We start from the raw sequence: 27,500 nt of genomic DNA on the forward strand, positions 1-27,500 counted from the left end.
ATCTCACTTATTTGCTGGAATGCTAAATAACGGAGGCGTAAACAAACCGACACCTGTTCTCAAGAAGTGTGGCGGCATATAGAAACGGACGGACACACAGACATACACACATACACACACATGCATACATACATACATACATACATACATGCATACATACATACATACATGCATGCATAGACGATGGGCTTCTGCGCAGTTTTCCTCTACGATATATACTCACCAGGAATTAGTCGGCCCAGGTCTTTTGGAGAAGGTACTCGCCCAAATATTACACTGCTGTACTAAGCCCAAAATTACGTAGTTACGAAGGGAATCTCAACAACTCAGTCATACCTGCCCATGAGGTGTATAGAAAGAAAAAAAAACAAAGCTCCTTTTCGTGCCAGATAAACCCATAGCACCTGATTTCCGGTTTCTACGACATATATGACCCATCCTAACTCCACCCACTTGATGGGACGCCGTTCCTTCACAAGATTACTCATTTTTATCAACTGAGTGGATTGGAAATGAAGAGTGTTGCTCAAGAACAAAGCACTGCCCGGTACATGAATTAAGACCACAGAAATCACGCGAAGATGATTTCAACACCCTAATCATTTAGCCATGTACCTCTAGCACGAGTGATATGTTTTCATTAATTGTATATAAAGGAGAGGTCTCATTGGTTTCACTTATTGCTTTCAAATTTTGGCACAAGGCTAGCAATTTCGAGGAAAGGGTTTACATCAATTACATTGAGCCCAGTGCTCCATTGGTAGTTGTTTTGCAGACTCCGTAAGGATAAAAGGCAAAGTCGGCCTCGGGAGAATTTGAACTCAGACTACAGACGAAATGCCGCGAATATTTTCTGTCGTGTTAAGGGCACCGCCAGTGGAAATGCGTGGCTTAGTGATTACGGTGTCAGCACTATGATCGTAAGATTGTGGTTTCGATTCCTGAACCGGGCGACGCGTTGTGTTCTTGGGCAAAGCCCTTCATTTCACGTTGCTCCTGTCTACTCAGCTGGCAAAAATGAGTAACACTGCGATGGACTGGCGTCCCGTCCAGCTGGGGAACGCATACGGCATTGAAACCGGGAAACCGGGCCCATGAGCCTGGCTAGGCTTTAAAAGGGCGCATTTATTATTTTTATTTTTAAAGGGCACCGCCAGCTAGCCGCCTCCTTGGCATTAGTTAAACGGGAACATATCTTTCATGCCCAATTATAGAAGTGAATAGAAAAATACTTTTCGGACTTTAGCTGTTTACATAATTACAACATAATGTAACAAACTTTTGGATATCTTCTATAAATATGTAGTATAAAAGACAGTAACCGTGATTAACAAAGTATTAATTAAAGTTGTTAATCAATGATTAATTCTATTAAAGACAGAATGACATTTGGAGCCCAACCGAAGGAAGCAACAATAGGCATGGTTTATAAATAGTTAAGTTATTCTTTCCCTCTTCGTCAGACACGTACGTACACGCGCGCGCGTGCAACACACACGCACACATATGCGCATGGGCGCACATGCGTACACATCGACTAGTAGCTAATAAAACAAGTGTCAGGTAAACAGCTTCAGTAGCCTAAAGTTGTTACTGCTATAGAGAGCAGTATACTCAGAGCTGAGTGCTTGTTCCTCATAGCAGAAACTGTTGCAAGCTAATGAAAGTGAATGAAAATCTCCAATACATTTGAAATCCGTTAACTGATATTATGCTCTCTACCATCCTGACACTTTACTCTAAACGATAATTATATTGAGTTCTCACAACTAGTTATTAATATCACATCGCCAAAGCGAAATCATAGCGTATATACATATGTGCTAAAATAATCTCAGAGATATTCCATCCATAATTAGTTATATTTTGTCGGACTAACGATTACATATTAAACAAGTATGTTTGTCTAACAAGATTGTTGCTTCCGAACGACATGATTCCGGGTTCAGTCCAACTATATGCCACTTTGTTCAAGTGTCTTCTTCTACAGCCTTGGGCCTCCAAAGACTTGTGAGTGGATCTGGTAGATAAAAACTGATAAGACATATGCTGTATAATCGCATATAAATCTAAACCTATCTACCTATCAATCAATCAATCAATCAATCAATCTATCTATCTATCAATCTATCCACTCACAAGTCTTTGGAGGCCCAAGGCTGTAGAAGAAGACACTTGAACAAAGTGGCACATAGTTGGACTGAACCCGGAATGTAGAAAGGATGGTACGTGTGAACGACGGAGCCATCTTGAGCATAACCCTATGAACAAGAAAAAAAAACAAAAAAACAAAAAGGCAAAAGAGAGTCACTTCCTGTTATAGTTTCTTCAATGAGAATATTGACCAAGGTTACCGTGGTCTTTTCCGTAGGTTTTCCTTCCACGGCTAAACCTAAACTGTCCTCCCCTCTTTTACACGAGAACATTACTGTGTGATACACGATCCCTATTGATCGGCCTTTCCTTTTTTTTTTTTTCGATCCCTTTTGATCGACACCACCACCTTTTTTTTTTCCTTCCTTCCCCCTCCCAAAAAGAAAAGCTCTACATTGTATTTGTCCCATCTTCGTTGAGCCCTGTGTGGCTAATAAAAGAGATGTGTCTATCTATCTATCTAGGAAGGGCGAATGGCACCGCGAGTGTCGCGCTGCTCTTCGGCAACTCCAACAACCCGGGTCAACCTTGAGCGACTGCATCACAACTAACGCATTCTATAGTGGATTAGTGGAGGGAAGGTACGACGACGATCTCGGGGCGAACCTGGGCGTCGACGAGGAATACCTGACCCGCCTGTTTAAGACGACCTTCGGACCGGGACCCATGGACAACTTCCAAAGATCCCTGGCCTGGCAGTGTTATCGAGAAGCACTACCCGTTCGGGATAAGCTCTACAGGCATGGCTCGAGAAACACGGAGCCGACCTGTCCGAGATGCCGGCAGAGCGACGAAACCGTTCTGCACGCACTCGTACAGTGTCCCACCATTTCCGAGCTGTGGGCTTACGTCGAACAACTGCTATCGCGTGTGGGACGAGTCGGTCTATCAGCCGAGTCTATCGTGAATATTGTCGCGCCTCCTTCCTTTAAACGGGAAGGAAGAGCTATTTTCATCGTACTTGTGGCTATGGCGAAAGAATGTGTATGGTGGACGCGTCTGAAAGGTCTAGAGACAAAGACTTTCCTCTCTGGGCAATCTCTCATCAACTTCTTCAAGTATCACCTGAAGAGGAAGGTGAGAGTAGAAAGGGAAGTCTTGTCTAGTGAATGCTTCAAAAAAAGATGGGTGAATGTAGCAAGGATGGCACGTGTGAACGACGGAGCCATCTTGAGCATAACCCTATGAACTAAAAAAAAAAAAAAAAAAAAACAAGAAAAAGAAAAGAAAACAAAACGGCAAAAGAGAGTCACTTACTGTTATAGTTTCTTCAATGAGAATATTGACCAAGGCTACCGTGGTCTTTTCCGTAGGCTTCTCTTTCCACGGCCAAACCTAAACTGTCCTCCCCTCCTTTTACACGAGAACATTACTGTGTGATACACGATCCCTATTGATCGGCCTTTTTTTTTTTTGATCCCTTTTGATTGAACTACCCCCTTTTCCTTCCTACGATCCCTTTTGATCGACCCCCCCTTTTTTTTCCTTCCCCTCCCAAAAAGAAAAGCTCTACATTGTATTTTGTCCCATCTTCGTTGAGCCCTGTGTGGCTAATAAAAGAAATGTATCTATCTATCTATCTATCTATCTATCTATCTATCTATATATATATATATATATATATATATATATATATATATATATATATATATATATATTTATCTATCTATCTATCTATCTATCTATCTATCTATCTATCTATCTATCTATATATATATATATATATATATATACGTATGTATGTATGTATGTGTGTGTGTGTGTGTGTGTATATGTGTGCGTGTGTATGCATTTTACAAATATGTGTGAGTGTATGTGAGTATACCTGTGTGTCTCTTGGTATTACCTTGTTTCCATTCCGATAACGTAGCGGTTCGGCAGAATGATAGAATGAGTACTAGACTTTAAAAAAATAGTACAGGGGTTTACTTATTCATCAAACACGTCAAAGCAGTGACATAGTATACATGCATACATACATACATACATACATACATGCATACATACATGCATGCACACACATGCACACACACATACGCATATGCTAAAATATGTGTATACGTGTGTGAGCGTGTATACGTCTACGTATTTATACTTGCAATTATTTCTTGCTAGATATGTGTATTTACACACACACACACAGGCGTATAAAGATCTAGGAAATCAAAGAACAAGACAAAAAATGATACTATTTAACAGTCAGTATACATGATAGCACATCAGATAGCATACACTTATTTGACTTCGCACTTCTTTCATTATTTTTGGATTTTTTTAATGTTATTTTTCTTACTCACTTCTGGCATTTACTTGAAAACATTTTGGTACGGCATGCTTCTCCGATTTTTTCTCCTGTTCTTAATGATCAATCAACGATTTATTTAGAAAATGATCAGTTTTTCCTAACAGAAGTAATCAAATGTTAGTAATTGTCAATTGTCTGATCAACAACGAGGAAACTTAATTAATTAGTAATACTGTAAGACAGAAACGAAAGCTAATTTCAATTTTAATCAGTGTATTTAAGAATGTCATATTCGATTACGTTCCATGAAGCCAGATTTTAATCGGTGTAATAATAAATTTGTGAGTAATGCTAAACTGAAGAGATATTAACGATAAATTGAAAAATTATGTAAGATTAGAACAAGCTTTAAGTAAAGGTATTGCAGTGGACGTACTACAGGTAAAAATAGCATTTGAACGTTTACCCAAGTACATAGTCTCGAGTTCAGTCTTGCTGCGTGGCAATTTGGTCATGCATCACATGCATATATGTGTGTGTATGAGAGGTCCACTCAAGATTATATGCCTTCATATTCAACGATATCACTTTGTGAGTGTGTCTATATTTTTAACTGTGTATGTATTGAAGCCTATATATCCATTTATATATCTATGATTACTTATGTCTTATGGTTATGTAGTTTCCTGCATCGCTCTCCGTGTGTTTGTCTAGGTTGGATTTGAAAATTATAATATTAGTTTAAAACATTCAGTAATACATTTAACGTTGAAAATCTATACTGAAAATTAAGAATTTCTGATTTAGTATTTAACAATTTTAGTATTTAGAAATCAGAAACAAATAAAGGAAACTGTAATAATAATAATAATAATAATAATAATAATAATAATAATAATAACAAAAAATGACCAACAGCTAACAAAAAATGACCAACAGCTCAAAGGCCTACTAGCGATTGTTAAACAATTCAGTGATGACATCAGGATGCAATTTGGCCTTGATAAATGTGCAAAAGCTACCTTTATCAAAGGAAAAATGACAAATACATCTAATGTGAACCTTGACCAGCAAAATGTCATAAAAGAGTTAGAACCAGCGGAGAGCTACAAATACCTAGGGGTAATTGAAGAGGACAATATCAAGCACTCAGTGATGAGGGAAAGGATCAGAAGAGAATGTTATCGCAGGGTGAGAGCAATACTGAAGACAGAGCTGAACGCGAGAAACAGGATCGAAGCGATCAATGCTCTAGCCATACCAGTCGTGACTTACAGTTTCAATATCGTTAACTGGTCAATTACTGAAATATGTAATGTTGACAGAAAAATACGAAAACTGTTGACAATGCATAGAATGCACCACCCTAAGGCAGATATAGAACGTCTTTATCTGCCAAGAAAAGAGGGAGACCGAGGACTTCTACAGCTGGCATTATCAATGAAGGTAGCCACAATTGGCCTAGACACCTATCTGAAAAACTCTGAGGACTGGATGCTAAAACTTGTCTCAAAACATGAAAGCAAGAAAGCATCTTACTCAGTAACAAAACAGGCAAAGGAATATCTAAGTGAACTCCAATTGCAACAAATTCAAGAATTAGATGAACTAGAAACATCTGCAGAAAAAGCTAAGCGCTTGAAAACCCGTGCAAAAATTGCTGCCTTAGATATTATGACTGAAAAATGGCATGGAAAACCTCTCAATGGCAAATACCCAAAGAGAGCGAATAATGCAGATATTAACAAAGCCCTTACCCACCAATGGTTTACGGCCTCTGGCTTGAAATCAGAAACAGAGGGGTTTATCATAGCAGCCCAATATCAATGCCTACCTACAAAGAACTAACAGGCCAACATATTAAAGAACGGCAGCTCCCCATTATGTCGTATATGCCAACAACAAAATGAGACCATCGATCATGCTGTCTCCATGTGCAGTCTGATTGCGCCTACAGAGTATCTCAACAGGCATGATAGAGCTGCACAATATATTCACTGGGTAATATGCAAAAACCTGGACTTGCCCCATGAAAAAACTGGTGGGAACACAAACCACCCCCAGTACTTGAAAATGATCACATTGCACTCCTCTGGAACTTCACCATTCAAACTGACAGAAAGATAGACGCAAATAGGCCAGACATCATACTGAAAGACTTCAGACAAAAATCATGCCGCCTCATTGATATCACTGTCCCAATTGATATAAACGTATCTGTCATGACCTACCAAAAACTGAGCAAATATAAAGATCTTAAAATAGAAATTAGCAAAATGTGGAATCTGAAGACGAAAACAATACCTATTGTCATAGGTGCCCTGGGAATGACAGCGAAACGGGTTGATTACTACCTAGCTCAGATACCAGGAAACCCCAAAATGGCTGAAGTTCAAAAGATAGTGTTCATGGGAACTGCCCATATCCTACGTAAAATACTGTCTTTGTGATCTCAAATTTTAAAGCAAACACATAATTTTCTTATGGTTTCTTAAACATTCACTTGAACAAAACTGTACAAATCCAAATATATGGTACCCTAGGCATAACACCTACATGAACTTCTAACTTGCTGTCTCTTGAGGTCTCTGGGTGAGACTTGGATCCAACTTATACAAATGCAAAACAAAAGTCAAACATAAAAAATAATAATAATCCAACCCGGAGGCAAAAAATTGATTACTGCAATGAATATCTGGGCAGTTGCGGTGAACAGATATAATGCGTCCATCCTCAAATGGACTAAAGAGGAAATATCAACACTGGATAGAAGTACGAGAAAGTTGATAACGCTGTATGGGGCGCTACACTTTAAAGCAAACGTAAACAGACTGTATATGAAAAGAAAGAATGGTGGCAGAGGACTACTTAGTATAGATCATTGTATAAGGAGTGAAAGGAGAACGCTTGCCGAGTATTTGATAAATAGTGATGAAGACCTGCAATATGCCGAGAATGATAGGTGTGTAAATTTAGATGAAATGATGGCCAAGGAGTTTAACGAATGAGTTGAGAAGAGAAATGAAAACCTTCTTGAAATGAGAATGCATGGACAGTGTGAAAGGAAAACACAAGACGTTAAAGATAATACAACATGGCAGATATGACTTGAGTGAGGTAATATAAAGGATACCACCGAATACCTAATCGTTGCTGCAGAAGCCCAGGCTCTCGCTACCAATTCAGTGAAGCATAACATTCATAAAACTCCTGACACCCAGAAATGCAGACTCTGTGGAAAGTGTGTGGAAAATGTGACTCACTTGGAGATGAAAGCCTTGCACAAAAAGAATGCAAGCGCCGCCGCGATAAAGTGTGTGTGTATCATCATTGACTCTTATGCCGTAAATACCAATATGAAGTGTCGGAGAACTGGTATGAGCAGCACCAAGTAAAGTTATGCAGGAGGATGGAAAAGTAACGATACTTCGGCAATATGATTTTCAGACATATCGTGTAATCGAACACCGTCGGCCGGATATTTTGATATTGAATAAGAGAGACAAATATTGTCATTTAATTGATGTAGCCATAGTAAATGACATGGATGTTGTGTGTAAAGAGGTTGAAAAATTTAACAAGTACTCCGAATTGAAAGTGGAAATGGCAAGACTGTATGGAATGCGAGAGGGTAATGTAAAAGTGATACCAGTGGTGATCGGAGCGCTGGGCTCAATCCCGTTGAAACTTCAAAACTTCTTAAGGCAGCTGGAAATCCCATGCAAGATTGACGTCTTTCAAAAAGCAACCTTACTGGGCACAACGCACATCTTAAGGAAAGTATTATCTGTCTGAGGTCCTTCTTGTGACTTGACAGATCACTAAAGACTCCGCTGCATTTTTTACTTACACTATGTTTCGAAAAAAAAAAAAAAAAAATAATAATAATAATAATAATAATAATAATAATAATAATAATAATAACAACAATGATGATGATAATAAAATAACAGCTACTAACGTCAGAATTAAAATCAACGTTAAAATCATCACCATCATCATCATCATCATCATTATTATCTTCATCATCACCATAGCAGCGGCCTCCGTCGCTGCCCTACTTCTTCATCTTCTTTATCAGCGTCATCAACAATATTTCGAAAATTAGGTTGATACTATATGATTGTGGCAGATGGGGGTGGGGAGGATAAGGAAAATATATACCAAATCCACTAACAAGGCTTTGGTCGTCGCAACGCTGTACCAGAAGACACCTCCCCAATGTGCCACGCAGTAGGACTGAACCAGGAACAATGTGGGAAGCAAACTTACCATATGGACATATAAAATCTTTAATATTATGAAGTATATAATTGATTGTAACTTCTCGTAACTATATACAGGGAATTTTATAATAATATAAATATCATACGTATATAGAAAATAGTTCGACAAAAAAATATTTTTGCTAAATTTGGTTGATCAGAACATAGTCTGGCAATATATTGTGTGTTATGGAATGAACATTATGTCCATTCAGCTATGTTTCCATTTGGAGTATAATAGTTTAGACATGCCATCGTAAATGAGAGTAAACATGCACACACACATACACGCATGCGCGCGCATGCACACACACACATCCTCACACACGCACAAACATATATTGCATATGTGTGTGGGGGTATGTGTGTGTATATATATACATATACATGCATACATGCATACATACATACATATATATGCATATATGCAAATGTGCCTATGTCTCTATGCGTTTGTGTGTAGATCTTACTACGTAAGTTTGTATATAGATAGATAGATAGATAGATAGATAGATAAATAGATAGATAGATAAACAGACAAACAGATGAAAAGAGTAAAACATGTTTGGAAATTTGTACCCGGAGACTTAACCAATACAAACGTAGGTGTATTTGTCGACAGTTCTGGCCTTGAATATATCTAATGCACATTAAAATCAACACTTTGTATCTTCGTTAATTTTCCTTTGTCAACGAGCATTTTAATTTTTGTGACAAATATTTACATTTGCAATTATTTACTTCTCTTCGTTAACGTATGTAAGTGTATATATGACTGTACAAATACATGCATACATATATTTGCGTCTTTATATGCGTAATTATGATAGTTTAAATATTGCTTTACCCAGCAGCAGAAATATGTGCCAATCCAAGTTTACGAAAGAGAATTTACATATGTAATTGCAGTAGTTTTGTACGAATTTAAATCGAGATAACATCTATAGCTGAAGAATTATAATTCATATGGTGTTGTTTTTCCCATTTAGCAATATTTTACGTGCATCTTTAGTAATTACAGAAGACAGTACATAAGACCCATTACGGGGCGTCCAAGACTCCCTGTAAGGGAAAAAGGTTTCAGCAAACTAGATACCGTACACGAATGATTGAAACAGCTTAGTCTCCTCTAAAAGCACACAGGTTACCCGGTGTTAGTGTTAAACTGGGTGACGTACTCAGTCTGCTATTAAAGTAGGCTATCAAGGAAATTAAAGTCGCAGTACAAAAAAAAAAAAAAGACCAAAAAAGGAATTCCGCAAGGCGTTCTGGTCCACTTTAAAGTTTACCGCGGCAGGATTTGAACTCAAAACGCTAAGAAGCAAAGGCCGTGCACCATTTTGTTCAATACATTAATAATGTCGCAGTTGTAATGCAAGCGGATGCACATAAACGTTGATTAATTCACGTAACTGACTCACTAATGAGATATATGTATATCAATGGATAGATGCAAGAGATAAATGGATTGACGTGAGTATCTGCACATACTAAGTATCCATAGTCAAATGAAAATTGCTCGCAAAAGCAAAAAGCGAGAAATACTTCAACTGCAGGTTCTGAGTCAGATGGGATATTTTAGAGTTGTTTTCTTCGAAGCTTGGCATCATTGTCCATCAGTCACAAGTCTAGGTATTTCTACACAACACAATATATATGCATATATAAAAGAAATTGCGGCATAATCACGCGTCTTCTAGCTCATTTCACTTTTGAAAATCACAAAAATCTGTAAAACCGGTTAAGCCTTTAAAAATAAACCATTTAAAAACTCCTAGTTCATTTTCACCTTCTTTTTTCTGTATTTCTAACCATATGGAATACAGAAACTCTCTTTCCTATCTATCTATCTATCTATCTATCTATCTATCTATCTATCTATCTATCTGTCTATCTGCCTCTCTCTCTCTCTCTCTCTCTCTCTCTCTCTCTCTCTATATATATATATATATATATATATATATATATATATATATATATATATATATATATCACCCGAAAAAAATGAACGCATGAATATGATTCCCCCGATGCCCATGGATACGACGTACTGTACTGTAATCATCCTAGGAATACGGACTATGAGCTTAAGAAATATGTGAATTGTGAAAACGTGCGTAGCGATGCATTGAAACATTTATAAATTCCAGACATGGATCATTATTATTATTACTTTATTTCTCCTTCATTATTTCGCCACAGCTTGGTGCAATCCCAAAATGTAGCCTGCATAATAAAGTAGGAGCTTCTATATGCATATTCAAAATGTTTCCCGTAAAAGGGCTTAGAGGGGACAGACACACACACACACTCACACACACATATACAAACTCGCGCGCGCACACAACACACTCAAATTTAATACTGAGTGAAGTTTAAAAGACAATACTCTGCAATCTGATTCCCTCGAACACCCCAACACAGTTTAAAGCTGATGTACAAATACATCTCGAGTACGTAAGGATTTATTGGGCATCGTTTTGTCATTGAAAACTGCCAGAATATTACAAGTCTTTAGAGTATTTCTCCTCATGATCTTAAATTTCTTTAAATGTTACCGGAATTCTTGTCACTTCTACGTCACAACGTATATAAGCTGGCAGCAAAGGTGCTAGCAAGTCTAGAAACATATGTCAGAATAATATTACTTACAAGTGAATGAGAACATTTCCCATTCCCCTGGAAAATTTTATTTTCAACTAGAAATGAAATAGATGACAACTGTTTCCATTGGCATACGATAAATTCACCGAGTATGATGTTTAATGTTTGTATCGCGACGGGAAGTAGAAAACTACTTTATTTTCCGGCATACAATTGAACGTAGTATAAAGTGTTAACATTTGGTGTATTCATTCACGCGTCTGCACATGGAATTCTTGGCCCTGTAAAGTCGTTTGAGTCTATCTGTCTACCTACATTTTTGGTTGTATATTTTCATCTGAAAAATTCAACTTGTTTGCCAGAAAATAAGGTAATCGTGAACAGTTTTCATTCAGCACTGGATGTGCATTTGTACTGCAAAAATGAGGAAAGCATATGATGTATGCTAGCTCATAATTAACAAAATGTCATCACCTGATAGTCAATAAAATAACACCGAGACACTCCTTGTAAATTGTACTCTGTTATATTTAATCAGTTTCTGCTGGAGTTTTAAGTACTATATTAATAGTGCACGTTCAATAGCCAGTAAGTATTCATGTAATCAATTATTATTCATGTTAATTACAGTGCATTGTTAATGTTAACTTATCATTTGTTGCGAGACACAAATGAAAGAAAAGTGCATTAAGTGCGGCATTTAAGTGCACACTTGTATATATTTGTGCTGAAATTACGCAGTAGCCGCTTTTGAATTTCACCGCTTTCGTTTTGATGAAATATGTACTGGCCACATGCGCGGACTACTTCATTGGAAAGTACCTTATAAATAATATGATTTTAAAGGTATCGATTGAAGTACAGAAATGGTTGAATGTCTGAATAAAAGTATTTTCTTCGTCAATATAATATGCACCGATTAAACCCATCAATCTTGGTGGACGAAATATTGAATTTGTCGATTCTTTTACAAATCTAGGCAGTGACATTTGCAGAGATGGAAAAGCAGAAATTGAAGTCAATTCTAGACTTGGCAAACGATGGCAGTTTTCCAACAATTGAGACGAACACGGTCATGATATTTCATTCACCATGATATTTCATTCGTCTATACAAAACTAATATCATTTTTACAGCATCGCACGCTAGTGAAACATGGAGACAGACAGACAGACAAACGGGGTTTACAAAATGGTGGTTGATTTTCATAGCCAGTGCCTTACAAATATCTTGAAGATCATTTAGCGTGTTCACATCAGAAACAATGAAATCATGAGAAGAGCTAGCGTAAGTAAACTGCAAGACACTACAAAGGCTAGACGAAGGAAGCTGCTTGGCCATGTAGTACCTTTACTGAAAGAGAAACTTTCCTGTGAAGTCGTTCCAAAGGCGTTTGCGGAAAAAACTTGAGGAAGATGGGTATCACCTTGGAAGAAGGGTGCAGTTTGGTTCAGAACGGCACCACTTGGAACACACACATCACCCGATTCCCTCTGAGTGGATGGGGAAAATTTACATATATATATGTAGTAGTAGTAGTAGTAGTAGTAGTAGTAGTAGTAGTAGTAGTAGTATCAGTAGCAGCAGCAGCAGCAGTAGAAATAAGGACAGCAGTGGTGATAACAGTAGCAGCAGTAGTTTAACAAAACAGCAACAACAGCAACAGTAGTGGTGGTGATGGTAGTAGTAGTAGTAGGAATAATATGTACATTCATTAAGAGAAAATGCCCACCGAAATGAACTGTGTATAAGGACGAGCATAAGATAAAGCTTGGGAGTGGTCGGGCGATTGAAAAGAAATAAAAAAATGAAACACTCTGTTGCTTGTATAGACTTATAACTGAATTTTATTCAATTAAATTATATCCTGAGATAATTAGAATTTCTCATTTTCAAACAGTAGAGGGAGACAACTAATGAAAATAATCAAATATAGAATGCAATGGGAATTAATGTAAATGTTTGAAAATCAAGTATTTAATGTACAATATGTGACGATTTGTGCAGAATATAATAGAATAGATAAAGTAATTTTCTGTTTTACTTCTCTCATTAAACTGGAGGTTAGTTTGCTGATGCGTTCAGATTTCTTAATTATTCACACAACACTAAATCTATCTCATTTGCTTTCTGATTGAAAAAAAAAAAATGAATAAATCAATTAAGAAGTTTTCTTTTTCTTTCTCAACCGTCGTCTTTGTTGTTTCGGATCGTGCAATTAAATATTTACGAATATCTACACGAGCAATTAAACGGAGCTAAATTCATCTTTGGATTTAGAAATATTCAGCTACGGAAAACACACCGGAATATTGGAAATATTTTTTTAAATTTTCATTTACATTTTTTATATATTTTGCTCTCTTTAATTTGTGTTGGTGAAACTAAGTAGAACAAATATCATTCCAGATAATACGCTTTTGGAAATTGTCTTTCGAAGCACATAAATATTGAGTTGGAAAACTCTTTTGAATGCTAATAGTCGAAGGCTGCACGCAGGCAGTGCACTCTGCATGTTAATTAAACATCGCTAGGGTAAGTAGAAAAATTTATGTATCTCGGGGTTGTATTCATAAGTGATGAAAGTCAGAAGGCTGAATTGGCTGGTACAATTGCCTTCGCTCGTACAGCATTAAGTCTGATCCAGTAGTCGATCTTCAGAAGTGGAGGTTAATACACACATACTCCCCTCCACACACCCACACCAACACATACACACATATGTGTAGTTGTATGTATGTACATATATATATATTATATATATATATATATGTGTGTGTGTGTGTGTGTGTGTGTTTGTTTGTGAGTAAAAATAAATACAAAAAAGGGTTCTGTATGATCGTGTATAGAGGAATATATTATTTTATTTAGAAGAGTCTCAGCTCTGTCTGTTTTTTTATGTTTTATTTATATTCTTGTAAAATTAATGTGGGATATAGAATATGGATTATATAATATATAATTTTAAAATGGATGGTACAATGAAATGAAGTATTGAATGCCTTATTGAATATATGAAATAGTGAGTGTTCAATATAAAGAATTAAATATATAAATGCGAATACGTATTTTCATACCTTGTGGTATTCATCATGGCCTTCGTCTGACAGACTGTAACAGACTGTTATAGTCTGTCAGACGAAAGCCATGATGCATACGACAAGGTATGAACATACGTATTCGCCTTTATATATTTAATTCTTTATATTGAACACTCACTATTTCATATATTCAATAAGACATTCAATACTTCATTTCATTGTACCATCCATTTTTATATTATATATTATATATTCCATATTCTATATCTCACATTAATTTTACAAGAATATAATAAAACATAAAAAACAGACAGAGTTGGAACTGTTTTAAATAAAATAATATATATATATATATATATATATATATAGTTCAAATGTATACAAACACACGCAAACACATACATAGTGAGAGAGAAAACTTACTTGCAAAAAGGATGCGTGGCGTTCGAACATATAATAATATAAATAATATATAAATATATGCATATATCCATATAAATATATATATATATATATATATATATATATATATATATATATATATATATATATATATATATATATATATATATATATATATATATATATATATATATATATATATATATATATATATATATATATATACCTACATCTATAAGTATACATACATGCATACATGGGTATAGGACATCAAGAAGAAAATGAAATTTTTTCGAACAACGAAAAAAAAACAAACAAACAAACAAACAAACGAAGCATGCTACATAAAGAGTATATCCCTTCGTCAGTTGTTCCCGTTCCATCTACTCCGCGTTTCGAAGGCAAGAACAATACGTGACTTCGTTGGAACAGTCTTTCCCGCGAAGCGAATTAAATAAAATTTAGGATTTTTTGCGAAGGGTAAGTGTTAACAAAAACAGCAGTGAGAACAAGGCAGTAAAAACAGTATGGACAGGGGATCTCTCTTTCTCTTCACTGCCCTCCTATAGAAAAGACGTGTTGTTTCTGTCTCTTCTCTCATGCACATCTATCTAGCGTTCAAAATAATAATTTTTGTATCGTCTTTGCTTAACAGCCCTCACTGTTTTTGTGACGTACGAGTGTGTGAATGTGTGTCGTGTGTAGCAGTTGAGGTGTGTGTTTTTTTCACGTGGTGTGTGTACATATGCGTGTGTGTGTCTCTGTTACTTTGTCTCTATGTCTGTAACCAGAAGGTGTGTATGTGTATGGTTTATATATATATATATATATATATATATATATATATATATATATATGGGCGTAAGTTAACTTTGTATATGTATGTAACGTGTGTTTAATGCCTGTTGCGTTGTTACGTATATATAGCCTAGGTTCAGGTATTATATGCTTGTCTGGATGTAGGGTATATATTGTCTGTGTTCAGGTATTATGTGCTTTTGTGGGTGTGCGAATGTTCGTGATGGTGTGTGGTGTGTGTACTGAGTTATAGAATACATATATATTCTTTTACTTGTTTCAGTCACTTAACTGCAGCCATGCTAGAGCATTACCTATACATACATACATACATACATACATATATATATATATATATATATATATACATATATATATATATATATATATATATATACATATATATATATATATATATATATATATATATATATATACATATTCCTGCTTGGTTTTTATGTAAACAAGTGTCGTGAAATCGTCACTATCATTTTCTCAACGACTTTTTTTCTATTATTGTCTTTGATGAAAAGCATAATCAGAAAAATTAGACAGTTTATGTTACTCTCATCTGATATATTTATCTCCATTGTACACAGTGTTTGGCTGTCGCTTTCGATTCATAGTGCTATGTTTTTGGTTCCACGCATTGTTTTTGAAAAGTTACGTCTATTGTTTAATTATTTCCTTCTTACTTCATAAACATCTCCGTTTTATTTGTATGGTTTTTTTTCTCTATATATTTATCTAAATCTGAAAACAAATTTTCTCCAAACTACCCCCTATCAAATAAAGTCCAATGCGCAAAAATGTAAATTTTAGATTGTTTTTAGAATTCCAAGTTGATAATATGAAATAATGGCATGAATTAGAATTTCAAACTAAACATAGTTATTCAATCAAAAGAAAATTAAAATAATTCTCTTTTATATACATAAAATAAATATATGTTACCTACAGCAATACTACTGTTTGAGTATTAATTAATTATAGATGTACCGTATTGATTAATTCCACATAAGAAATTGTGATCAATCAACTATCAATGAATATTAGCATCATATGTGAGTATAGGTGTATGTATATACGCATGCGTAAATATGTATGCATCTATCTATCTACCTATCTGTCTGTCTGTCTGTCTATCTGTCTATATATATTTATATTAGCATAATGAGAATGAATGGAAATCTTGTTAACACTACGGACGAAAATGCTTCCTCATGTAAACACATGACCAAATTCCTTTTTATCAATCTTAAATAATTCTTCACTCCCCGCTTGCTTAGATTTGGTTCTGGTGTTTTTTTTTAACATTTCTATATATCATCTTTCTCTATGGAATACGATTACCCATCACATCTAATTTACATCACTGTATCTTACACTATCTTGATATCTCTTTTTATTTAACTTAATTTTCCTTTTAACAATTGGATGACCCACCATATATTGGCCTAACCATTTATCTACCTTTCCTTACACTTCCTTCTCTCTTAATAGGTCTGTTTTTTTTTTTTTAATAATATCTTTCCTTAGTATATAATATACCTACATATATCCTTTTTGTGTATTTTATTTCATTTTATTTGCATAATGTGTCCTTTTAAACCCCCTCAACACACCCATTCTAACTAATACTATTTTATGTTACTTCTCACTCTGCCGGATAATTCAATATATTTCACTGCTGATATATGCAAACATATATAGTACTTCTTGGTGACCTATATGCCTACAACTATGGATCTTATATGTCATCTCTGTGTGCATATCTATTATTATTGTGTGTTCATTCATTATATATTGCCACTAACGCGTATTTTTTTTTAATATGAACGTGTGCGCACATACCTATGTTTCGCATACACACACATAATATATACTAACAATTTTATATGTGCCTGTACTTATATCTATATGCGCTTGCCTTTTTTCTCTCTTTAAGCCGGTATGAGTATATATGCTCTTATACAATTTCCCTTCCTTTATTCCCTAATCAAATAACAATTGTAATTCCTATATCTATGTATACTAATGTTCAAATATTCCTTTACTCACGTATAAGTAAATATGCAAATATTTTTTTCCTTATAAGTTTTTATAGGACATTGTGTATAAATATGTTTGTATATATATGTGCACCCCTAACTTCGTAATGTCTCTTGTATTCATAATACACAATACACCACTATTACTTGATTATTAGTACAAACCTAATACCACTATATATCCATCGTATGCCAAGCTAGTTCCTTATCTAATATTTTTTATTTATACTTGAACATAGTTATATATAAATTAAACCCTCTTTTCTCTTTTTTTCTTTAGCCCATTTATTTCCCCTACATTGTTATTTATCCGTGCTCCTACATCCCGTAATAAATCCCTGAGCGCTCTTTCTTCATGTTTATAGCCACAACAAGTATTTACGATGTAATTGTACTATTAACAACTATTTTTGTGTTTTTACGCATTTTTATATCTTATATTTAATGCATACTAACGGATATTAGTTCTTATGCAAATACTAGTCCATTTTACGAATCTTATTCTCTCTTTAACCCATTTTTGCCTCTATAACACTTGTTTACATTAACAATACAGGAGCTATCTCCTCTGGTTTAAATTGATTCCCATGTATTAAAATTTTCAAATATACACCACACTAAGTATTGTTTCTAACTGTCAGGTCATACCTTAATTCAAATATAGCCATGATTTTTCCCTACACGACATATTTGGAATTAGAATTTCCAATCTCCTTACATATCTATAGAGGGAACGTCTCTAAAGCCTCTCTCACTTATATTTTCAAATAACCGTCACAGCCTTTAGTTTTAATTAATACCTAACTGGACTCACACATATCTTTCTTTCTCATAAGGATAAATATGAATCTCCTAGATTCTGTTCAGCTTTTTCCTTTCTGAAGTCCTTTCTAAAACAAATTGTTTATTCTTCTAGCACTGAAGAGTACAGTGATATATAATTAATTAAATCTAATCTAATTAATTTAATTAATTAATTCTATTCAAATATGAATTTGCATGATTTTATATCGCTGTACAAAACGATCGTCTGCATGAATCAAAATTCTCTTGTATATTCTCTTCTCCATTTTTATTAAAATTGTTGAGTTTTATGGTATTTCTTTCCATAAATTCACCACACACCACATACAAGTATTATTTTCATATTCTCAATTTTATGCCACTAAGCTACCAGTAAAATATAAAGAATCTATATTAGAAATCCCTTTTGGGAAATCTCCAAATTAAAGGATGAATCTAATTCAACCCTTTTACACACACACACGCATATATATATATGTATATATATACACACGCACACACTTTGGTATAAGTATGTATATATATATATATATATATATATATATATATATATCTATATATATATATATATATATATATATATATATATATATATATATATATATATATATATATATATATATATATATATATATATATATATGTATATGTATTTATATATACATATATATATGTACCTCTCTCTCTCTCTCTCTCTCTCTCTCTCTCTCAATCTCCATATATATATATATATATATATATATATATATATATGCCTTTCCAAGCGCTAATTTGTTCATGCACACATTGATATGTGTCCATGAAAAATTATGGTCAAAATTTATAAACTGCTAGACTATACATGTAATCCAATCATTAACAACAGAAATGGGTTAGAAACTAACATTAGAAAGAATGGTTAAAGTCTATAAATGCATCGGAATATGCTCATTCATGAAGGCAACAACTATATAAATGGATAACTATATCACCGGGTTTACACACACACACACACACACACACACACACACATACACACACACACACGCACACACACACACACGCACACACACACACACACACAGACTCTCTCTTTCGCACATACACATACACACTCACAGACTCTCTCTTCCTCACACACAAATACACATGTGTGTAAATATATGTATACATATATGTACGAATGTATGTATATATGTATGTATATATTTTGTGTATATGTATGTATCTATCCATACATGCACCTTGGACAATCCTATGCACATCCCAACCACGCACTTAAAAGTTTAAATTTAACTAGTATTTTTTTTTAAAATTGGCTATGTTTAATTATATATTTTGAGAAGCTTCAAAGGCTTTTGCTGATATAAACTTCAGAATTAAAGGGTCGTCTGTTTAATGGGTGTATGCTCACGATATGTAATTAAAGGGACATAAATATATCAATGCTCATATACCGGTAGAAATATACTTCTGTGTATATAAATATATAATACATAATATATTATTTATAGCAATGCAATTACATCATTAAAGATTTTTAAGATCGAAAATATTTATATATACGAGTAAATATACACAAACATATTTATGAATGCAGAATATAAAACCCGGTTTGGGAATGCGGATTTTGAATAACTACGTTTAATGCTGGATATATAGTTGAGATGTATAACGTTAAATCCTATGTAACCTCTATTAATATTGGAGTATATAGCGAGAACTATGAATTTCGCCTAGTGTTTTAGGCACAGAGTTCAGTGCTTTTTGGTTGGATTCGAAAATCTTCATACAACGAGTGATCAGCTTACATTTTAAATTTACAATTTTCTCTCCGTTTTACTGATTGCAAAATAACATTCTAATTCTATGCTGTATACATGCTATAGTTGTTTTTATCATATATTCGGTGTTATGTTGGTCTTTTAGTGATCTTATCTATTTGGAGATGCTAGTAACTTACTCTTTTGATAGTGTTTCTGAAGCAATGGGTAAATTAGTTGCGTTGGGAGTCGGGAGGCATATGAGCTAAACATATGTGCATAAGGCAGGGAACGTAAGATATGGGTATGCATCTGGAAAACGTATGGGGAGAACACCAAAACCCAAATTGTTATTGTCCTAACAATAAAACAGTATCACAGTTCAGATAAAATGTACCAGGCATATTAATGAGCATATTGCAGTAGTGACTATAATCTAATTCAACTAGTTAACTGTAGAATTGATAAAATCCCAAACATGTTTAGATCACCGAAGCTGCACTTATAATTTTTCTTAAAAATCAGAATATCAGAGAGAATATGCTCAATAGAGGTTAAAAATAGGTATGCATTGCTGGAAGATCGAGCAAATGTAGAAACCTATGTAGGAAATCCTCAGGGGAGTAAAAAATGCTTCAATAAAGTATACAATGCCACGACGAGAGCCAGTGACATATAAGTGATGGATGACAGATGAGATTAAATCTCTCATGAGAAAGAGAAGAATAAGCAAAACTAATGAGAAAGAATACGTGCTGAAGAAAAGGATAAAAACGAGATGCAATCAGGCAAAAGAACAGTGGTTGTAAAAAGAATGTAATAACATGAGAATCAATTCCACAGGATTTCAAATGCCATGCATGAAAATTAAACAACTAAAAGGGAAAGAAATATATTGATGAGAAGGTTGTATGAAATCAAAGAAAGGAAACCTAATAATGGAGAAAAAGGAAGAAAACTTTTCAAAAGATGGGCTGAATACATGCGACAGCTTTATTATGTCACAAATGACGAGCACTTGCAGATACGAAGTAGCTTTGAAGGTCATAACTATCTTAAAAACAGAGGACAGGCATGCATTGACAAATATGAAACACCTAGATCAAATAATATTCGTACAGGTAGGATTGTAATACTCGAAGAATGTTAAATTGAGAAAATAGCAAGCGTGGTTAGAAAGAATCTTTAAAACAGGAGAGATTCCAGATGAAATATTCCAATGAATCTGTGTATCACTCTCCCAAAACATGGAGCAATAGCTGTGAACTACGCAAAGTCATCTGCCTTGTGGGATATGTGGCAAAAATATTTCTGTGAGCCTTGGTACTTACATCGAGGTAAAAAAGATATGCATGTGATATTAAAAGGACAATATGGATTGTGGATACAAAGGAGCAGCTAAAGCATTGTTAATTCTGAGAAGCAGCATGAAGGCATCATTTATGGTACAGGGAAACCTGTATTTATGTTTCATTAATTGTACAAAAGGCATTTGATATTGTAAACAATGAAGACATCTTTAAAGTGTTAAAATATATACATTTATATAGAAAGAGCTTAAGAATAGACTGGCAATTAGAACTGGAACAAAATAGGAAAGTATAAAAATAAAATCAAGTGAGGAAAACGACAGGGGTGCGTATTATCATCGGACCTGTCTTCACCATGAACTGAACTAATTGGGCGATGTATAGAATAGCTACTATGAATAGGGCCACGAGGCCAAAACATAAACAATATAGATTATATAGACGATACATACGCGCGCAAAAAAATAATCCCCCCCCCCGCTAACTAACACACACTTCAATGATGTTAGACAAATAAGCAAAAGTGATGGAATTATCATTTCATTCGTTGCTTTTATAGATAGATATAATATATTTTAATTTTGCTAAGGAGATGATATTTACTATTTCCTTGATTTCTCTGATTCGTATTATGGCAGGTTCACAAGAGAAATGGAAATCTTCATTGTAAAATACGTTTATCTGAATTGACCCATCTATCTATCTATCTATTTATTTATCTATCCCTCCCTCCCTCCATCCATCTATCCATCTATCCAACCATCCATCCATCCATTCATCCATCCATCCATGAATCATTTAATCTCCTTTATTCAAAACATTATTTTAATATTAAGATATTCAAATCTAATGATATACATAAAGGGCTCGGACTACTCATATTACTCTGAAAAATAATGCTTTGTAGGAAATACAAAGTTATTGAAATATGTATATATATGTATCTTTGAATGACTTGTTATACGCCCAAATACGGATTTCTATTTCCTACTAAGCATTATTTTTCATTACTAATTTGAACATGTGAATGTCTACGTACATATGTGTAATTACGGTTCAAGTGTGTGTGTGTGTACATACACACACACACACACGCATATATATATATATATATATATATATATATATATATATATATATATATATATATATATATATATATATATATATATATATATATATATATATATATATATATATATATATATATATATATATATACATATATATAGATATATATATGCACACACACACACACACTCTTGATCTGTAACTATAGATATCTACACAGACATTCACATGTACAAAATCTCTCGCGCTTTTTAAAGAAAATGAGAGAAAAAAAATGTTGTTTGGAGATAAAAAAAAAAAAGAGAGAACGAATTGAAAAAGAAAAAGAGAAATTGCTAACAAGACATTATTTCAAACATCATGAAAAATAATATTTCTTCATTTCTGCAATGAAGGCAACCATCCTATCAATCTGCTCAGCTATCTTCTTTGAAGTGTTCATCAAAACCAGATTTTTTTTTTTCATATCGATCACACGTAGATTGTAGAATAATTTCGCTTACACACACGAACATAAGTATACAATTATATATATATATATATATATATATATATATATATATATATATATATATATATATATATATATATATGTATGTATGTATGTATGTATGTATGTACGTATGTATGTATGCATGCATGCATGTATGTATGTATGTATGTATGCATGTACAATTTTTTAGATATGTGTGTGTATGTGTGTAAGAATTTACTATATATATATATATATATATATATATATATATATATATATACATGCACAGACATACATACTTATGTACATACACATGCAGCACACACAAACACACACACACACACACACACTCACAGACGCACACGTGTGTGTGTGTGCAAGTACATCTTGAAATGCAGAATATTCGTCGCGTCAGCTGACTATTGGAGATCAGTGCGTGAATGTGGCATCTCCCGTTAGTATCACTCTTTACAACGCTACCAAGAACCATTGGTACTGCGTGGCAATGTCCTAGTTATTTTGGTTCATGTTGCTGTCCATTTACTTTCATTTGTGAGATTACAAGAGAGAGAGAGAGTATTTGTCGATGTTTTGTTGCAAATTGCATCTTCATTGTCAGGCGACTTGCTGGAATATTGTTTATCCAGAGACTAAAATTTCTTAAACAATTTTGGGTGGATATGGATGCGACCATTTGATCATAGCCCTCTCGATTAGCATTGACTTGTAGCTACACAACAGCAATTTATATCGACCTACCTTTTAGTAGCTTTTAATTTTCCATATATCGAATGTTTATTTGGTGATTTCTTCATCTACGTTATTGATTTCTTCAGCACTTCCTTTCTTTTTTTTTTTTTGTTGCTGTTAGAACTGCATGTAATTTTCTGTATTGATTTAGTCATACTTTGTTTTAGCATATGTTATATATAGAATGAAAAAGTGAGGGGGAGTCTCTACGAGGTGGGTCGATCTGTTAGAAACAGCAACTAAATATATCTAGAATCACTTTCCATTGTCTCTAAAAAAGACTTCAAGAATGGAACGGACAGCGTGATAGTACTTCATACAAAAAATGACAGGATGTTCATGACTGGAAAATATTCTGATCACGGGTCTGCTTGATCAGTTCTGACATGGGGATGAACAACCACAAAAAAATTCAATAACAGCAGCAGCAAAACGAAAATAGCTGCAACGAAACCGCAACAACACTTTATGCGTACATTCTAATTACTCTGAGGAGAATCTTACTCTCAAAACATCTCAATATATTTCTTTGATTTCCCCTATATCTCATTGGAATGGGTGTGCTTATATCCGTTTATAAAACTCATGTAACATTACCCCTGATGATGTATTAGATAATATTTTCAAATTTTGGCTCACGGTGAGCAATTTCGGGAAAGGAGATAAGTCGATTGCGTTGCTCAACTGGTGCTTATTTTATCCAGCTCGAAATGATGAAAGGCAATAATCGAGCTCGGTGGAATGTGAACTCAAAACGTATAAACAGACGAAATGACGCATTTTGCCCGACGTGCTAACAATTCTTTAAGCTCGCCGCCTTGATAAGAATTGGTGTTCATGTTAACCTACATCCTAAACTCCAACTTGAAGAGCAACCAAAAAAGTAGAAATGTTATACCTGCCTAATGAAAATTGGTTACAAGCAGTTTCTCAATCGATCAGGTATGTGTATAATCGTGACACTCCGTTGGTTACGACGGTGAGGATTGCAGTTGATCCGATCTGCGGAACAGCCTGCTCGTGAAATTAACATGTAAGTGGCTGAGCACTCCACAAACACGTGTACCCTTAACGTAATTATGGGGGAGATTCAGCATGATACAGAGTGTGACAAGGCTGGCTCTTTGGAAGCACAGGTACAACAGGAAGAAAGAGTCAGAGAAGGTTTTGGTGAAAGTGTACATCAGGTTTCACCATCAACACCTGCTGGATCCTTGTCGAGCTTTAGGTGTTTTTGCTCAATAAACACTCATAACGCCCGGTCTGGGAAACGAAACCGCTATCCTATGACCGCGAGTCCGCTGCCTTGACCACTGGGCCATTGCGCCTCCACATGTCTATAATGGAATAACACTATAAAGAGTCAAACAACTGGTATTTAAATACTGAGAAAACATGAAGGTAGAACTGAATGCTAATGGAGTTTGGATCACAAGAATTGGGTAAAAGATCACTTAAGGAAGTTCAATATGGTTATGAATATGCTGGTCTTATCCTGCAACAGTAATACGGCATATCTTGACATTAATTGTTTGCCTCTTCATCTCTTTCTTTTTCTGTTAAACATTTACCCGTGTATATATGCGTGTGAAATTAACTCATGTTTACAAGTTATCGCTTTAAAATTAACAAGGCAGCACACTGAGAGCTTGGGATAGTCACCAATTGTATAACAAACTTTTAAATAATTTCTGAAACGGAAACGTTTAAAGAGAGGTTAAATGTTTTCGACTTCGTAAATGTATAACGTCGTTTTTGTTTTTTTCCATCTATTTTGTGGGCTATTGTGCCGGAAATGTGAAGGAAAAAAAAAAACATTGCTTTAATCTCCTCTTGTATGATCATTCACATAGAGAATACATTATCATAGGCATACTAAAGGGCAATAAGCGAACAATGATCGCACCGACTCTTTACATTCTAAGTTCAAGTACTGCCGAATTCAACTTTGTTTTTCATCCTTTCTGGGTTGATAAAATAAAGTACACATCAAGTGCTGGGATCGATGTAATCGACGAACCCCTCCCTCAAATATCAGGCCTTGTTCCTATATAAGAAAGAATATTATAGGTACATAACTGCGATCCAGATTCTTTAAATTTTGACGGATTCTTAAATTTTGACCAAGAAACATGATAATTTCGACGGATTCTTTAAATTTTGACCCCAGAAAGATGATAATTAAAATTGAGATCAGCGGCGTTTGAACTATGAATGTAAAGGGGCGCATCTAAACACTTCAAGTTAATTTACTCGATACTCTACCGAATCATCTAAACTACAGGACGCTCTGGATATTCTAATATTTATTTATAAGAGATGATTAGAGAGTGGACGCAAGTATATTTTGTATCGAATTATGCAGATTGAGAGAATTGGCAGAGCGACGAACAATATTCCATATGGTATTTAGATATTTCTCTTTATGTTTTAAGTTCAAATTCCATCGAACTCGAACTAGCTAATTCTTCCTTATGGGTTCGGAAATCTAGTACTGGGTTAATTAAATCTCCGATTATATCTCCTTTCTACTTGCATGGACACGTAGCGATGATAGAAACCATTATTATTTTTGTAATATATTTATAAGAAATATCAATGATCGGATTATTCAGTGCCATAAAATATAGAATTTCTACTTTAATAAATTTCAAAATTCGTTTCTATCCTGTTGCGTTCTTAGTTGATGTCCCAGGAGATTTGACATTGTCATTCTTTCATTCATCCAGAATCAATAGATTAAGTCCCATTCAATTTCATCTATTACTGTCCTGGCATATATAAGAATATATAGTCTTTTGTCACTATGAAATCTTATAAATAATACCCACGATCATAAATGTGCAATCGATTCCAATATTGAACACTATTGTATCGCTTTATGTATGTATGTATGTATGTATGTATGTATGTAGCCATACAGCATTGGACTAGCTCTTGCTTATAACGACTTAATCCGGATGGATGAAACATAAAGTAACACAGTAGACCGCATAGGATATAAAATGAGAAAGCAAAGAACTAAAAATACCATGGGCCGCATGGGATGTGTCCAGTGCTCCACTATACTACCATCTACTATATTTTTTCTTCTTCTTCTTCTTCTTCTTCTTCTTCTTCTTCTTCTTCTTCTTCTTCTTCTTCTTCTTCTTCTTCTCTCTCTCTCTTCTTCTTCTTCTTCTTCTTCTTCTTCTTCTTCTTCTTCTTCTTATTATTATTATTATTATTATTATTATTATTATTATTATTATTATTATTATTATTATTATTATTATTATTACTATTATTATTACTATTACTATTACTATTATTATTATTATTATTATTATTATTATTATTATTATTATTATTATTATTTACTTTTTATCTGCATGTTTGGTACAATCACTTGCCGAAACACATCCAGCGTCATAGGGTGAGTGAAGGAAAAGAGATAATACAGTATGACTGAAAGATTGGGGAGGGGAAGTTCGCAGTACCAGTAGTGAAATATCTCCATGTAATACAACGCAGACATTTAAATTGATAGGGTTTTTGTAAGAATGTGATTAGTACTTGTCTGCACAATCTTCTGGATTTCTCTGAAACGTGCTTCTCATTGGATCTTACCTAGATGTTCCTTAGAACACTATTTTTGCATCATAACTACGATAACAGAAACAGTTCCCGCTTTAATATGCCACATTATTTGGATCTTATATTTACTTAATTTGTGAAATTTTTGTATAGATATATTTTTATCAGTGGGAACGCTTACATCAATTAGTTTAAAAGTATTTTCTTCCTTG

General features: G+C 34.3%; 1 protein-coding gene across 18 annotated transcripts in view; it reads left to right on the forward strand.

The window, feature by feature from the left end:
- The window catches only part of LOC106884018 (uncharacterized), a 1,573,201-nt gene that overhangs the window by 1,425,524 nt on the left and 120,177 nt on the right, over positions 1 to 27,500 (forward strand). For 4 of the 18 annotated variants that reach the window (XM_089350881.1, XM_089350884.1, XM_089350874.1 and 1 more), the window contains one exon: positions 13,678 to 13,803. The exons of the other annotated variants lie outside the window; for them this stretch is intronic. The gene's annotated coding sequence lies outside the window, so the exon portion shown is untranslated. The remainder of the gene's footprint in view (positions 1 to 13,677; positions 13,804 to 27,500) is intronic. 18 annotated transcript variants of the gene reach the window in all.

The sequence above is a fragment of the Octopus bimaculoides genome, chromosome 1 (genome assembly GCF_046866305.1).
Source record: "Octopus bimaculoides isolate indiv1 chromosome 1, ASM4686630v1, whole genome shotgun sequence".
Classification (NCBI taxonomy): Eukaryota; Metazoa; Mollusca; class Cephalopoda; order Octopoda; family Octopodidae; genus Octopus; species Octopus bimaculoides.